Here is an 18748-nt window from a genome sequence, read left to right as displayed (position 1 = left end):
CTCTAGGCAATGTACTGGATTAATGTTTGCACAAATTATTTATTTATTTTTATCATCATTTATTATGGGTAGAAACTGAGAAACTTCAAATCAATTAAGTTCTGGCTCTTGTTTTTAGCAGTCCGTCCCTCAATGTATCTTTATTATCTTGCATTTTACTATAAACAGCGATGAAAATGAAGTAGTATATTTAATACTTTGTTTTGAAATCTCTTAGCCATATCACCTAGTTTTTTTGGCACATTGTCTACATCCTGTATAACTCCCCACAACAATGTTGCTAAACAACTGCTGATATTCTCTGAGTTTTTAAAAAGACCACTTTTGGCCCTGGCTGGTTGGCTCAGTGGTAGAGCATCGGCCTGGCGTGCAGGAGTCCCGGGTTCAATTCCCGGCCAGGGCACACAGGAGAAGCGCCCATCTGCTTATCCACCCCTCCCCTTCTCCTCCCTCTCTGTCTCTCTCTTCCCCTCCCACAGCCAAGGCTCCGTTGGAGCAAAGTTTGCCCGGGCGCTGGGGATGGCTCTGTGGCCTCTGCCTCAGGCACTAGAATGGCTCTGGTTGCTGCAGAGCGACGCCCCAGGATGGGCAGAGCATCGCCCCCTGGTGGGCATGCTGAGTGGATCCCGGTCGGGTGCATGCGGGAGTCTATCTGACTGCCTCCCCGTTTCCAACTTTGGAAAAATATAAATAAATAAATAAATAAATAAATAAATAAATAAAAATAAATAAAAAGACCACTTTTGTGCAATCCCTCATTGGCAACATTCTGAAAGTTCAAAATTCTATGGACAGTATTTTCAAGGTGTTTTGAACTTTCATTAAAATTCTCCTAAAAGTTTAATGCCCAGTCCAATGCTCTTCTCACATTTTTGATATTTGTATGGCTTTCCAAATCCAGACACCCAAATATGAATTTGTATCTGTTGAAATGTAACAAGCATTCAAAAGCACAGTGCCTTACCAAAGACATTTATCAGCTCTCTTTCTGTGGATCAGGAATCCAGTGTAGCTAACTGGATGACTCTGGCTTACTGTGTCTCAACAGCTACATTCAAGCTGTCAGCCAAGATGGCAGTAATCTCTGTGTTTGACTAAAGGCAGGTCCTCTTACAAGCTCACTCATGTAGCCGTTGTCAGGTGTCTGTTCCTCATGGGTTGTTGACCAAAGATATCATTAACTCCTTGCCATGTGCATTCTCCAAAGAAGGTGAGCTTAGGACAGAGCAACAGTCTTCTGGAACCTAGTTTTAGAAGTGATATTTTATTACTTTACCTGCATTCTATTTTAGAAGTGAATCTATTAAGTCCAGCCTACTTTCAAAAAGTGGTATTTATGAGTATAAAAACTAAGAGATGTGAATCATCAGAGGATATCTAAGAGGCAACTCACTGAAGGAGTCAGACATATTTATATTTATTTTTATATGTTTATACTTATATTTAAAGTATCCACTCAGTTGCTTTTTGTATCATATTTATGTATTATCTCCATTGTACTTTTTATCTTATTTTTTAATTTTTTTATTTGTGTTTACTTATCTCATCACAAAATAGAGTTAGACCTAAGTCTCAGGCTACAAAAATAGACAAAAGCAAGTTAATGTAAAACTTTGTGAAGTATGTCAATGGGAATGACATGATTAGAGGCACATTTTAGACTCAGAAAAGTGGAGTGAACATAATAAGATCGAGGTAGCATAGAGCCAGAGTTCACTCATTAAAGATAAAAAAGGTTTGGCATAATGAGTAGGAATTAATTTATCTGTTATGAATGTCACTATCTAGATTTTAAAAGGCACAAAGGAGGAGAAAATTTTAGATGGAGCAAATAATATGACAGAGGTTTGAAGAAGAAAATGTTTATTTCTGGTGTTGTACAGAGTTTGATAGGAGCAAAGAGAATATTGAGAAACAAGTCCTTAATTATATAACTGAAACATTAATTCTTAATTTAATAAGTAATTGGGATAAATATTTAGAAAAAAAAATGTTAACACATCTTTTTTCTTTAAAGCTGCCCTACCAAACTGACTTTAAATATGAATTGGAACTTTATTATCTTGGACAGGAGATCTTTCTTAATATTTGTAAGGGCAAAGTCGTAAGGCAGAGCCAGTTGGGGTTTATCCAGTATGATCTACCTTTAGTAAGTGCACCACAGGAAGTTTTGAAGTGTTGGGACAAGACACACAGAACAAGTAAAGCAGAAAGTAGATTATTCTGAGTAATTCTAGAGCTGGAAATTGAGCACCATGAGAATACTGGAAATTATAATCAAATATTCACCTTGGAAATCATGGGATAAGAACTAATCTTTATGCAGAGCTCTCTATCCAAACCAAGTGGAGCTCAAAATGTTCACAACATGTGTTTAACAGTTGACCAGTATCTTGTTTATTCTATGAGTCACAGCATACATTTGTAAATGTAATTAAGTCATGCCTCTATTTCTGTAATGGACTCCTCAATATGACTGAAACAAATTAGCTCAGTATTTAAATTTTAGTCTGGCATCTAATGTGGCTTGCAAGATTGATTTTAGTATTTGTGCTAGGTTGAAGAGTCATTTCTCTGTGCTCAGTGTCTGGGGAAAAGCAAGCCATTTCAAATTATCCTATAAGAGTCTGTTTAGTCCACTCCTAGTATAAATGATAGTTCTTCCCTTTTCCTCTTAGCCCACAACACTTAATATTATAACAATTCTAATTGACAAATTGAGAATATTATAATGATGTTTTAAATTGTTCTAGACTCAACTGAAAAAAAAATCATCTATAGAGTTTAAAAAAATCAAAACAGATTGCTTTTGCAATACTTGTCAGTCCATGTTTATCAACAGATATGATTTATAACACGGTAAAATTCAGAAGTTATACAAATCATATGTTGAGTGAGCAATATGTGCAATAAATGAATAAAGCATGGATATATTTTTAGTGGTGATATTTTTGGACAGAAATAAAGTTGATATTTCTTTCAGGCTTTAAAGTTGTTGATATTTTAAATAGTGATTAAAATGTATATGTATACATTTATAACAAGTATTCTACTGAGTAAGCATATTCTGCCTTCCAGGTTTAGTATTTTTAGTTAAGTTAAAAAATGTTCAATATATACTGTATTTTAAAAATATGGTATTTCAGTTTGCTAAAATAAGCTAACAAATGAATTAAGATTAAGACTCCATAGAAAGTATAGTTGACAAAAATAAAAATACCGTAATACATATGTGTTAAAAATTTGAAGTACAAATGACAGCTTATCATAAAAACAGATGTTTCCTAAACCTAGACATTTTATAGATATGAGGGTTTTTTAATACAATGGTAGAACACAATTTGTCTAATTAATTTTTCTAAATATTGGTTTAATTATCTAAAGATTTTTTAAATGTGTTAGTTCTCTATTTATTACTTCAGTATAGTTTTTCCCAAGCATAACAGAAGACAGATATGTACTTCAATACATGTCAGTCTAGCAGAGATGATTGTAATTATATTTATATTGGGAAATACTGCATAACTGAACATTGCTAAAAATTTTTATAGCATCATTATAAAAAGCAAAAATAATATTTTTTATAAAAGTACTATATATTGGTCAAGGACATGCCTTTTGATCTGTAGGCTGATTTTTCCCCCCAATGTGTTCTGAATTGTATCACCATCATATTAATCATAGAACATTTTTTATATATATAGATCTTCAGACTCAGAGTTATAATGACTCTTAAGAAATATAGTCACCCAAAACCATTTGGTGCTGCTTTTCTGTGTAATTCACTTTTTTTTTGAGTTTCATATAACTCAAATATCATAAATATCACTCACAAGCTTTGGACAATGACCCTAATGGGTCCTATGCTCGCATAGCTAAAGACATCATCAGTAATCTTTGCTGACATTTGACTATTATGGCTTTCTTCCCATCAAGCCACCTGTGAATCCCACTCCATTTAAAGGCCCCCTCCTTTTGAATCTTTAACTGGGGTTCTGTCCATTTTCTAATGAATTTGTAAAGGATGTGTTGACATGATCTTAATAAAAACTCTTGCTACAAGGAGAAACTAAGAAGAAAAAAATGAGTGTCTTCGTTCAAAACAAAGCAAATCCAATGATTTTTATAAACTACAATAACTAAATATGTCATTGATTCCAATGTAAATAATAAAGGTGTTCAGGAACTGCTTTCTTTGTATATCATGTTTCAGTTTCCAATATATAGTAATCTGGATTCTTGCCATAGTAATAATTACTTCATATGGGTCACAAACCACTTCAAAGTAAAGAAACAATATAATGGAAAATACTTTCAAGAACAGTTCATGAAACTAAATGAGACAAAAATTCCTATCTTATTTTATAACATCAGAGACCATGCTTGTTCTTTTTTTTTTCATGCTTGTTCTTAATACTACAATTGTAAGGACTGAACACTTTCAGTTAAACATGTCTGCTCACATTTATAATTAATAGTACTATATTTTAATAGCCTCCACCATAATCACTTGTTGGTTTGTCACTTGAGTAAAGTGGAATGTTTTAAAATTATCCATGAAACACATTGTAATTGTTTATATAAAATTGAATTATATTATTTATTAAATAAATCTTAAACCAAAAGCTTTAGAATATAAATTTAATAAATTTTCCTTCTGGAAACCATTTCTTAATCTAGAAACTGTCTTTATTTGAAATATTCCAGGAAAAAAACCCACTATAAAATTTTTAAAGAATTCTTTCAATGCTTATACTACCAGGACAATTAAAAGCTTGCTGTTATCTAACAAACACTTCACTAGTTTTATCAAAGATTCCATACTCAACGGTATGATCGCATAGGTTATTTAAATGAGCAGAGCAGACTAGGTATGTTAGAGAGTATAGAAACTCAAACAACATATGTTTTACCTTAAGGAAATTCAATTTAATATTAAAACCAACAAACAAAAACCCTAAATGGCCAAACAAAATTAATCCATGATGAGGGTGCGGGGATTACCAAGTTTTAATACTTTATATACATGGCAAACATTTATTCTAGATTTGAAAGCAAAACAATAACAACAACAAAAGAAATAAAACTGCAAATAACTATGTCTTGTATATTCCATTTCTAATTTTTAAATTAAAATATAGGTTATTTATTTAACATAGTTATTACTTAGCTCTCTTTTTTGTCAAGTGTCTGAGGTGAGTTGTGAGTCACCTCTATTTTAACCACTTTTTATTAGATGTGGGTAAACCTAGAGAGAGAGAGAGACCTAAATGATTTTCTCAATATACCAGCCAGTTTGACAAGGTGCAGACTTTTATTTAAGGCATAGTTTATAAATACATGTAAAGAATAAACATAAAAATAGCACATGGCATATGTTCACTTATCAAATTAATTAGTTTAAATTTCTTTCAATTGAGACTGTGCCTTATTTGTTTTAGTTTTGTGTTCTACATTGAACCTGGCAGGTATTTATCAGGGAAACTACAATAATTTTTATTAATTTTTTTTAAATATTTGTAAGAGTTATTACAAAAAATTAATTCTATAAGATTGGGTTTGTGCTACCTGAGATATGTAATGATCTGTACAATTTATTGATCGTTTTAACTAAAATTAGCTCAAAATTTCTTCCTTTTTAATACCAAGCTTTGTTAATTATGCAGAAGATAAAAGATATTTTCTATAAACAAAAAACAGGTGATATTAAAAAAGTAGTTATTCATTTTATATGAAATCCATCCTGCATAAAATAAATATCAATAGAAAGAGACATAGTAATGGTGTGTGTATGTTACAAGCAGTTAAGAGACACTTGGAATAAAAAAAAAAAAAGGAGGAGCTGTGAATGCTTATAGTTCCATAATACAAGCTGTGCGTTGATACTATCTCTTTGTGTTCAGAATAATAAAAGAAAGGTGTTAGGGAGGAAATGAACACATTTAGCCTAGGTATCAGGGCCTGTTCACTGATGCTTTAGAAATCTTTAAATAACTTGTAAGTGGAAAAGAATATAAATCAGTATTCATAGAAGTGGGACTTACACAGTTAAGTTATATCATAATTTAATTAAAAGAACATGAACCATTATTTAAACAAGTATTCAAGTTCTTACTCTATCTTATGCCTTTGTTTCCTCATCTCAAAAATGGCAATCATATATGGAATCTGTTTGAGGCAGAATTCTAAGAATGATCTCTGATGACTTTCATTATTATAAAGTCTTCCCTTTATGGGTGGGTAGAACGTATAAATATGATGAGACATTGTTATAATAAGCAGCTAGGTACACATTAACAAAAGAGAAGGGAGACAGACATCTAATTAAACTAGATTAAGTCTGGAAGCTGCAGCTTCCACACACTCCAGGGGATAGCTGCATTGCCCCACCAAAGGAATTATATCCCTCAGTCCCCTGAGTAGGGAGGACAAACTGACTTTCCAATCTCCCCAGGAACCACTGTCCCCTCCCATAAATTATGGTGAGGAAAGAGGAAAAGAACCAAACAAGGAGGGGAACTTTTTTGGGGGGTGCATGTACAGTAGAAGCCAGGTGAAGAAGCAGGGCTTTGGGGCATGTACAGTAGAAGCCAAAATGGGGCAGGTAGACACCGTTCAACTATAAGTCATGTGCATTAGAACCCAAAATGATGACATAATGGGAGGAGTTTAATCTGAGAAAAAGACCAGATAGGATATAGTCACAGAACCTCAGTACTAGAAAATCCAAGAAAGAGATTGGATGGAGAAAGGGCTGACCACAAGCTCTCAAAGAATTAAGAAGATAGGTTATATAAGGTCAGTGGGCAATGGGGGAAGGTCACATAAGGAACCAGACCCAGAAACTTGACTAGAACTTCCCACACCCATGAGCACCAAAGGAAACTTCCCAGGAATCCTTGGAAAAGAGTGACTGTCCGTCAGCCAGTGAAATTTCACCATGTCATATTAGCTTGACCACCCTAGATGACACTTTAAATATTCCTCATGCAGTTTCATCCATGCGACTTCTCTAGTCTCTGTCCCCGAGACCAGAGAATATCATCTGGGAAGCGCTGTACTAAATAAAGCTTTTATTATTCCACAATTCGTGGCTATGCCCTTTCTTCTTCCTTGGTGGGGAAAAATACCTTACATTTGATGTCAAAACCTGGGAGGAGTTGAAGCCCACTGGAGCTGCTCCTTTCCCCTTCCCTTCTGAGGAAGAACCAGGATCTCTGACTTTCCACTGACTTTGGCACATGATACTGTAAGTCCCCTGCCTCCAGCCTCCCCTCAGTTCTCACTGCAGAGACTCCCTGTCCATAATCACAGCTGCATCAGGGACCTCTTTTCCATTTCGAGTGCGTGTGTGCTCATGGGAATGTCCCGGGCACATCCACTTTACCTAACAGTCCAGTGGCCAGAGCTTGAGTTGTGGGATGCCAATTCTCATCTCTGACCACTCCAAGAACTGAGGGCGGCCATAGAGGCACAGGAATCTAAACCTAATCCAAAAACACTCCTGGAGTTGCCTTATCCAAAATCTCTCCCTCCCTAAAGAAGAAGAAACTGTTATTTTTCTCCACTTTGGCCAAGCCACAGAACCCAATGGATATCAGACCAGGTGACCATCTGGAGGGACTTTCGATTTTAAAATCCTCACCAATTTAACTATCACCAAAAGAACTAGGAACTGGTTGGAGATCCCTTACATTCAGGGTGTCTAGTATTTGTGCTCCTAATCTCTGTGCCACCTGCTAGATGGTGCAGGCCCTTTTTGGCCAGAGAAACCTCACCTAAACCATCCAATCCTGATCTTTCCTCTTTCGCCTGACCCCCAATTCTCTCCCCCTCCTGCTTGACTGCCAGAGGCACCTCTCACTCAGGACCCCTCTCTGGTCCCTCTGCAAACTTCTTTTATACCTCTTTCACTTGGGTCTCTTCCCTCCAAGAGCTCACTGCCCTCCCTTCACAGAATCCTGTTTCTCATTCACCTGCAAATACCACTCCCTCTTTCTCCTCTCCTGCTGGCCAGGGGCCCCTCCCTTCTCCACTGTGTTCTTAAACCCCTCCTCCATCAGGTCACCCTCCACCAGACATTGGCCTTTACACCGGTTTGCAGGACACCTGACCACACGGCCCAACCCTGATCTTGCAAGAAAGGCCTGGCCCTGTCCTGCCTCTGGCTCCAGCATTTCCAGCTGGATCTAGGTGCCGGGCTCCCCAGGAGCCCCCCTCCTCTTATTCTCAACCTCCAAACTCCTATCCAGGACCTGTGAACATGGCATTTAAAGTTTTTAATAATCACAACTATAGAAAAAGGCCAAGGCTACTCACCAGGCCCACATGCAACAGAAGGTAACTCTCTAAACCCAGACTCTTGTGGCAGCCCTGAGGCCGGCAGAGCAATAGGGGCAAGGCATAGGAGGTGCCCGACCCAAGTTTGGGCCACAAAGAGGAATCTAAACCAGGAGCTTGCTTTAAATGTGGCAAGCAGTGTCACTGGTCCCAGCAGGGCCTCTGCCCACGACTGCCCACTAAGCCCTGCCCTGACTGCAAGCAGCCCAGTCGCTGGTGGAGTGATTGCCCCTTTAGGCAACAGGCTCTTCCTCAGCGCCTCTACGTGGAGGACAAGCTACACAAATGGGAGGCCAAGCCAGCCAGGTGGGCCCATCGCTCAAACTTCTAGGCCTCATGGACAGCTGACATGGCCCAGACTTGGAGATCCCCATCACCCTCACTGAGCCATGGGTAATGCTACAGGTAGCGAGTAAGTCCATCTCACTTCTTGTGGACATGGTGACTACATTCTCTGTTTTGTCACCACACTCTGGACCTCTATTTCCCTCACAGGTCTCGGTTATGGGAGTGGATAGGACTCCTTTCTTTCCCCTTCATACGCCACTTCTGACATGCAGTTTTGCTTCAAGCTTGCCCCCATGCAGGACCACTGGCAGTCAGAACCACTGGGCTCTACCCATCTCCAGCTGACCAAAAAGCTGGACCTTGCAGATCCCCCTATTACTCCTCTTTTTTTTTTTTTTAAATCCTTACAGGACTGCATCCACAAAGTTTCTTGAGTCATGGTCAAACAAATGTCCCTCACAATTTCCCTCGAAGCCACCACCTTCCAATTTCCCCTCCCCACAATGCCCCTAACCAGCAGGAAGTAGCCAGATGAATAGCGGCACCCCTATTTAACACAAAAGGTTGAAATGTAAGGTTGGTGGGTAATGGGAGAAGGTCATGTGAGAAACCAGACCCATAAACTTGGCAAGAACCACCCACACCCATGCATGCCAAAGGAAACTTCCCAGGAATCCTTGGGAAGAGTGTCCGTCAGCCAGTGAAATTTCACCAGGTCATATTAGCTCGACTACCTTAGATGACCCTTTAAATATTCCTCACGCGGTTTTATCCATGCGATTTCTCTAGTCTCTATCCCCGGGACCAGAGAATATCATCCGGGAAATGCTGTACTAAATAAAACTTTTATTACTCCACACTTAGTGGTTATGCCCTTCCTTTTTCCTTGGTGGGGAAAAATACCTTACAGTTTAGTCTAAAAGAAAAAATTTTACATCTTTCCAAATCTAAGGAACTATAGGAAAAGCTTGACAAAAGGCCCAAGGTGTTTGCTCATTCATTTATGTGCTCTCTCTTCATAGCAGCAGTGAGGGCCCAAGCAGCTGGGACTACTGGAGCCCAGGGTAATGGCATTACAGTTCTGGATCCTGACCCACTTGGGTTCAACAGGCTCTGACGTCTTCCACGGGGAGACAGAACTGAGTCACCTGGTCATGGAGGAAACATCGGGCACCCGGGAGCAGTCCTTTGGTTTTGCTTCACTAAATCTTGCTACAACTGCTTACATCTTCCAAAGCATGAGTCCAAAATGCTTTTCTCATGACTGTGGAAGAATCCTATTTCTCACCTGAAACATCATTCTTGTGACTTTGTTGACTTTTGTAGCACAAAAAGGATTATTTGGGCAGGTCTAATCTAATCACACAGGACCTAATATGTAAAAAGAAGTTTTCTCCAGCTTTTGGCAGAAGTCAGAATCTAGGCATGAAAGTGATTTGATGTATCATTGCTCGTTTTAAAAATGGATGAAACCATATGTCAAAGAATATGAGAATTCCTACAGCTGGTAGCCAGCAAGGAAAAGGAAAACTTAGTCCTACAACCATTAAGAACTAAATTCATTTACCAGACCCGTATCAATGTAAGAAATGTCCAAACTTGTAAAAATTTTTATGAGCTTATTTGAGCCAAACTGTCAACAACTGCCAGAAAATAGTCTCAACATATTGAGAAAATGCTCCAAAAAATGACGGTTTTGCTTCTTTCTCATATTTTCCCATGTATAAGATGCACCCTTTTTCAAAAAATTTGGGGTCTAAAAACTGGGTGCATTTTATACAGTGGTTGTACATTTTTTTACTTGCATTTTCTATTCTTTCATACTTGTTTTTGTGCTCATTGTTGAAGACAGTGATTCGTCAATCAGACAGAGATGAGGATAAGCTAATGAATGGGAGTTTTGACAGTGATGAGGAGTTGTATGAATTTTATGATGAATAAAACTTGAGTTCAATAACTTTATGTAAAACTTTTTTTTTTTTAATTTCAGGCTCCACAATTAAGGTGGACATGGGAGTGTCTTATACTAGTTTGGTTTCACACGGTGAAAGAATACTCAGAATTCTTTTTCTGTGGCTTAGTTGTGTTTTATGTTCTAGATTATGTTTTTACAACTGTTAGGACAGGTTAGTGACTAAAGCGAGGGTGTGTTTTGCCTTACACCAAAATTCAGGTTACATCACTGTTCTAGTAACAGAACTGTGTTGTAACTGAGGGCTCCTGTATCAAATAGGCAGGCTTGAGATAATTAACAGTTAACAATTAAAATGATAATAATAACATTGAGGGGATTTGTGATTTCTGCTCTGGTGGGATGCCTGCCCTGGGCAAGGGAGCAGGAAAAGAACATTACTCTTGCATTTCTAAGGCATGTTAACAGGTACATTATTGTAGATGCAGAAGGCAACAGACAGGCTCAATTAAGGTAAGAATTGACCTTTGTTAGAGAAAAATACCTCCCTAGGACATGACTACTCACTGTGAACTGATTTGAGCTAGATAGTTTTAACTTCAGATCATCCTGTGTGGTTACTTTAGGTCTCTGAGTTTTTGAGGCCTCCAGCCAGCCCTCCCTTAGCTTGTCAGGTTCAGCATGTGGTGCCTTTTTTGTCCACACCTGAATAAACTTTGATGTGGATTCTTCTCCAGAATCTCCAGAAAAAAGTCTAGCATAGTCCACCCTTGATTTGTGTTAGTTTGTAATGTAGCAATAGGAAATGACTATACTATTATAATCAGAAAACAAAGCTAGACTCAGGGTTACTTGTCACCCTCAATGTCAATATAAAGAGAGATAAGGACTAAGTAGGTATAAGATGTGCCTTTAATTTTAAATTGTAGTAACTTGCAAAGGCAGGTGACTCTTGTCCAAAAGAACTGCCTTAACACTCTCCTGGTGTGGTGATATTTATAGGGTTTAGGGGCTGTTAGTAATGGAGTAAGGGACAAAAGAAAGAAAAAGAAAGAAAATGTCCATGTTATTAATCACTTAGCAGTGTTGCAGGAGGTGGGAGTCTGGTTTGCAGGAACATCTCCTCTGCAAGTTTTTTTGATGTAGTATAGACCTAATCACCATGGTCCTATCTGATGTCCTTGGTAAGTCTTTAAGGCAGTGGGGGCAGGTGTCTCCCAGGATCAGCCAGGGTTATGATGCCTCTGGGAACTTTTGTAATAGAACTCCCTGTACTTTTTAGGCAACAAAACAAAGACTAAGGTTTGTATAAGGCCAGTAGCCGTGGCCACCATCACAGCTGTCTGGCCCGTGCAGGTTTAGGTTTGCATTTAATTCAGGTTGATCGTAAAGAAACTGCAGAGCCAAAAACTGATGGGCCATTTTCCTTTATTCTAGACTCGTACTGGCCAACGAGTGAAAAACAAACACATGGGGCACCAAACCCACTCATATATTCCTCCGGTTCCACAACCAGGAGAACCTTTCTGGTTTTCCTAGAATCAAAGGCCTAATAGCCTGACTCAGTCCCCTCTACAGGCTTCTATTTTGGCTGCCTCCTCTCCTCCATGTGGCCTCTCCCCACTGGAACAATGTGGTCTCCTCAAAATGGCCTCCTGTCTCCTCCTTTTAAAACTTTTCCCTGGGACAACCCCTTCCTCCAGCACATATTAACATAACTAAGCCTCTTCCAAGCATGAAAGGCAATTAGCTGTTTCACATGAGAGCATCACCACGTGAGAGCAGCGGCCATCTTTAACAATAAAAGTGAGCATAAACTAACTTATCTGCCCGACAGTTTGTGAACTAAGTTTTTAATAATTTACAGTACCTTAACTCCCTGTAGGAAATTTTGTGACTTAGTCTTTACAAGAAATTATTGTAATTTAACCCCTTACATTAGCTCATAGAGTTGATACGCAGATGTTGGGCAAACAAGTGTTTACCCAGTGTGTTAGACTTGTTCACTTTGTACTTTGCCTGATGGTGCATGACCACAGGGCGGTGCCATGTGTGTATAGTTTATGTAAGGCTGTGGGTGCTAGCCCTCAGGATGGCAAATTGCAAATTGCGATTGCCTGCCGCCATTGGGAGGGGCCATTGTTTGCTATTGTTTGCAGGGGAAGGCGTTTTTCCCCTGATCTGATTTTTGGCTGTGAACCCAGAAAAAGAGAGAGAGAGGAAAATGGTTTTCCCTGCCTGTTTGCTCATCCATCATTGTGAACTCTAATAAATGAAATGGCCCATGATATTTTTGCTCCACAGTTCCTTTACCATCTGCCCAAATCCAATGTGAATCTGCATGGCCATGGCCACTGGCTTTACATCTGGCACAGCTGACAGGATTCAGATCAGATTGGTATGGAGCCGCTGCCACCTTTGAATAATGCTATAGAAGAGTGATCATTGTTCTCCAGTATATGGTCCCCTGTGGCCATCCTTTTGGGGGCTGTGCTTTGGGTGTTTTTTACAACCCCGTGAGAGGAAACTGAGAACTCTGTGTGAGAGGCTACCCAAAGTTAAGATCTCCAGGCTGAGCTGCAGACTGAGTGGCAACAATGGCATGAACAGAGTGAGTGCTGGAGAGGGAGGCCAATTGAGCTTGAGAACTGCATTTTAAGATGTAGGCTGTACACCAATGGTGCCTGGAATTAGAGCGGTCTCTGGAAAGGAATTATAGGCTCATGGGCTCCAGTTTGCCCTGGACACATAACACTGGCACCAACAGTTAGAGAAACAACTGCAGATTTAAGAGCTTGAGTCTCAGCTTCAGGCTGAGAGTCAGCAAATGCAGGGATTAAAATAGTTGCCAAAGGAACAGCAGCATCTGTGCCAGTGGAGTAGCTCTGAGTTGGCGGGAACAGATATTTCCAAATCTCCTTCTGAGGATGAGGAGGCTCAGGCTGAAATTGTGGTACACAGACTCAGAGCCCAGCTGGTGGCCACCCAAGAAGTAAAAATCCAGGCAAAGCTGATACAGTTGGAGTCATAATTCAGGCAGAAAACCACTGAGCCACTGGTAGGGTTGCTGCAGTTGTGTAACATTGGGATGCATGGCATCATGCTGTCTGGAACAGAGATGTAGAAATTGGTCACCATTACCACACACTCCTCCTTAAGTCTTCAGAACTGCCATGACAACAAGGATGAGGGGGAAGCTCTGAAGCCCCATGTTAATTGGCAATTCATTGGTTCCCTTCTAAAGTGCAGCAGGCATTGGCATTAGAAGATAATAGGTGCTTTTTTTTTCTTTTCTTTTTTTTTTTTTTTTTAATTTTTTTTTTACAACAGCAGCAACTAAGAGTACTGTCAAGGCAGCACAGACCTTGAATATGTTTGACCCGCCAGGCCCTATAAGCTTGCTGAGCAGTTTGGATGGGGCTTGTGGCAACAGACAGAGTGCTGTGGAAAGGCACCATATGACTAGTTGCCTGTAATGGACATTTATCTTGGTGACTTGCACAGATGGCTGGCTGGGCTGTCTATTGTGGACTGATCATTGAACAGTGTAATGAACTTGAGGACTGCTACCAGAAGGGGGCACTGGCTTCGTTATTGGATGAACATGCCAATTTTGGACAGTATGAGAGACCTTGATGGGGGTCCCAGCTCCAGTGGAGGCCCTCCTACAGAGGGAAGCTGCTCTCAACCAGTTGGAGAGACACAGCAAGGACACTTTACGATTTCCATGGACACAGCTCTGGACTATACAGGCCCTCCCACCTACCATGGAGTAGGGGGCTAGAGATGGGCCTCCAGTTAGCGCCTTGGGCAGAGTGCTTAAGGAGACATTGTAAAGGACACTTTTGTAATTTTGGTAATTGTATCACATGTGTTGTTGCTGTAGTCTGTTTATGAAATGTGTCTCACTCCTTGCACAGGGACCATAGTGGAAGATACCTGTCATGTAGCTTGTGAAGCGAGCAACCCTAAGGCGAGGAGATGTTGGGCAAACAAGTGTGTTAGGCTTGCTAGCCTTGTATTTTACCTGACTGATGCATGAGCACGGGGCAATATCATGTGTGTAAGGCTGTGGGTGCTTGCACTTGGGGTGGCAGATTGAAAACTGCGGATTTCGGGCCACCATTGGGAGGGGCCATTGTTTGCTTTTGTTTGCAGGGGAAAAGGTTTTTCTCCTGGCTGGATTTTTGGCTTGTGAACTCAGAAAGAGAGAAAGAGAGGGAAGTGGTTATCCCTGCCTGCTTGCTTGTCCGCTGTTGCAAGACTCTAATAAACAAAATGGCCTACAATTTTTTGGCTCCACCATTTCGTCTGCCCAAATCCAATGTGAACCTGCATGGCCATGGCCACTGGTCTTAAAGTGGATTAATGTGGATAATATCTGTAGGCTTCTAAGAAGAATGATTGTCAATTAGTAAGCACCATAAATATTTTGTTGTTTTTAAGTAATTTATTCTGAGCAAAGTAAGGCCTCTGGGACTCTCATACTTCTATCTTCAAGACTGTCATAGACCTAGCTGACAAGATTCTTAAGAATACTAAGTGATGATGCGTAAGTATTCATGAGGTAATCTTGTCTTCAAAAATATTATTTTCCTAATTTTAGAATAGTGAAAGGTTATAAAAATGTAAACAGTGAAGTTTTAACTTAACCAAAGATTTGAACCTGAATGATAGGTTAGAATTATATAAGAGGGAAAACCAAAGAGAATCAGTTAGGGAAGAATATGTGGGGAACCAGATGAATAAGGATTGAAGGTGATATGGGAATCTTTAAATTTTCTGTACCAGGGAAGAGAATGACTGTATGAAACAAAATTTTTTTAATCATTATTTTTGCCATAGGCCATCTCAGAGATAAATTGTGACATGATGATAAACATTGGTAATTTCCAATTTGGAGTGGAAACCTTTTGTAAAATTTACTTAATTATGAATCTCTCCCCCTCTTTCTCTTTTCCCCTTTCCTCCCTTCTTCCTATACCTTCCTACATCTCTACCCCCTTCTCTTTCTTTCTTCTAAAAAAATGCAAAAACCTCATTTTTTGGTTTATGTTTCCCTTGAAAAGAGCTTGAAAATCACTATTCCATTCTAATTATTAAAAAGCTGAATAAACTGAAAAATCAACTCTTTTTAAGTGTGTAAAAGAGATGAGGTCTCAGAGCAAACACTGCCCCCAAATTAGAGGTAGACAGGAAGATACTGAGATTCACAGTATACAGGAACAGAAACCTCTATGAGAATTAGTACTATAAGAGGAAATCAGAATTAGAACTGACAAATTGCTGGAGGCTAGATATGGACCAGTCTGAATTAAAAATTCAATCATTCAGGCCATCACTTTCCATGAGTTTTACGTCCAAAAGCTTGACTAGTTTGTCAAAGTAAATATCAGAGAAAATCCCGTACACATTTGGCAGAGGAAGGAGAAAAAAAATAATTTAGAAATGAGCAAGAACATTATGTTTCTCTTAATAAGGTGTGCCTCAAAAGAAAGTAGTTAACCATAGCCTACCATTTGGGTTTTAATAGAATCTGACTGACCTCAGGGAAAGTAAATACCTAGTGGTGGGCCACTCTAGCTTTTCACATGGGGACAGATAGAAACCCAATTGTAGGTCACTCTAGCATCCTGTTTTTCTTAAGTGGGTGTGGCAGTGTGGAGGCGGGTAGGAGTTAAAAAGAAATTGTGAAGTTCACAGCCCAGAGGCATAACCTCTCTAAAGAACTGAGGGTAAATCATGGGTTGATAGAATGCTTCCCTCTTCCAACACCTTACCACATTATTAAAGACCTATATATAGCAATTTCCTCTACCTAGTACATCATGACTGACTCCTAAGAAAAAAATCACAAGGCATATAAAAAAGGAAATAACACAACTTGAAGAGAGAGAGCAAGAATCTGACCCAAATATTTAAGGACATTGGAATTATCATACCAAAAATTAATCATAGCATAATTAATATGCTAAGAAAACTAATTGATAAAGTAAACATTATCATGCAAGATCAGGTCGGCAATGTAAGTAGAGAGACAGCACTCTTAAGAAAGAGCCAAAATAAGTGCTAGATATCAGAAAACTGTAATAGACATAAAGGGTGCAATTGATGGGTGTATTAGTATCCTGGAAATAGCTGAGGAAAGAATATCTAAGCTGAGGAATACTTCAATAGAAACTGTAAAAACTAAAAAGCAAAGACAACAAAAGCTGAAATAAAAATATAAAATATCCAAAGAATTTGGGACATCTACAAAAGCTATTGCATACATAGAATGGGAACACTGGAACAAACAAACAAACAAAAAAGCCTGACCAGGCAGTGGTGCAGTGGATAGAGCATCGGACTGGGATGCAGAGGACCCGGGTTCGAGACCCCGAGGTCGCCAGCTTGAGCGTGGGCTCATCTGGTTTAAGCAAAAGCTCACCAGCTTGGACCCAAGATCACTGGCTCAAGCAAGGGGTTACTCAGTCTGCTGAAGGCCAGCAGTTAAGGCACATATGAGAAAGCAATCAATGAACAACTAAGATGTCACAACGAAAAACTGAGGATTGATGCTTCTCATCTCTCTCTGTTCCCGTCTGTCTGTCCCTATCTATCCCTCTCTCTGACTCTTTCTGTCTCTGTAAAAAAAAAAAAAAAGAAGTAGCAAATAAATAGAAGAAATATATGAAAAAATGATGACTGATAATTTCCCCAAATTAATATCAGATACCAAACTATAGCTCTAGGAAGCTCAAAAATACCAAGTAGGATAAATGCCAAAAAGTTGCACCTAGAAATATAATTTTTAAATTACAGAAAATCAAAGATAAAGAAAACTAATCCTAATAGAAAGGGGGAAAACTCTGGCTATACTATATAGGAATAAATATAACAATTACATCTGACTTTTCAGAAACCAGACAAGCAAAGAGTAGAATGAAATATGTTGAAAGAAAATATAAAATAAGCACCAATTATGTATCTAGAATTATGTATACTGTGAAATACTTCAAATGTGAAGAAAAATATTAAGGCCTTTTTAGACCAACAAAAATCAAGGGAATTTGTTGTCAATAGACTTGCCTTGCAAAAAAAAAAAAAAAAAAAAAGAAAGGTTAAAAGAAGTTCTTTAGAACAAAAGAAAATAATATAGACCAGAAACTCAGATATACATTAGGAAAGGAAGAACACCAAGAAACACTAAAGAAAGGTAAAATAAAAACTGATTTTTCTTAATTTTAATTGATCTAATAATATTTTGTTTAAAATAATAAACATTGATTTATTTGTATGCTTATATATAAATTAAATACATGACAACAATAAATCAAGGGACAGGAGAGAAAAAATTGTAATTATTTTATCATTATAAGGTACTCAAACTCATACTACCCATGCAGTGGTACAGTACTATTTAAAATTAAACTTGGATTTGTGTCGATGTATATTTCAAATTAAAGGTTTATCACTAAAATAAAGGTAAAACATAAAAGTATAGTTGAATTTTGAACAACACTATTTTGAACTGTGCAAATCCAATTATACACAGACTTTTTCTGAATAAATACCTATGCTGTTTTTGATCTTTGGTTAGGAGTCTGCAGATGTGGAAAGCCAACTGTATTCATTGATCTGTGCCATTTTATATAGCAGACTTGAGCATCTGTGGGTTTTGGTATACTTGGAGGTCATGGAAGGAACCCTTCAAAGATAGGGACAACTAAATATGGGGTCACAAAAGTTATACATAAATTTTGACACTACTAGGGGTTCATATACCTAACCCCTACTTAATTCACAGGTCAACTGTATAACTGATATGCTAAGAAAGGAAAGAAAATGGAATCATATAAAATGTTTAATCAGAATCATCAAACGAAGAAAAAGAATAGAAGACAAAATTAGGAACAAAGACCGAGGCAATAAATAGAAAACAGTACTGAATGTAGTAGATCTTAATTAATCCAGCTATATTATTGATCACTTTGATTGTTTATTATCTAAGTACACCAATTGAAAGATAGAGATTGAGTGGATCACAAAACAGATCCTATTATATGTTCTCTACAAGAAATCTTTTTGAAATATGTATATACATATATATATTAAAAGCAAATGGATGAAAAATATATACTCTGGTACACTAATCAATAGAAAAGAGGAGTAGCTATATTAACTTCAGACAGAGCAGACTGTAAATCAAGCAAAGTTACCAAGGAT

This window comes from Saccopteryx leptura, chromosome 3, assembly GCF_036850995.1.
Source record: "Saccopteryx leptura isolate mSacLep1 chromosome 3, mSacLep1_pri_phased_curated, whole genome shotgun sequence".
NCBI lineage: Eukaryota > Metazoa > Chordata > Mammalia > Chiroptera > Emballonuridae > Saccopteryx > Saccopteryx leptura.
This window is presented reverse-complemented; position numbering follows the sequence as displayed.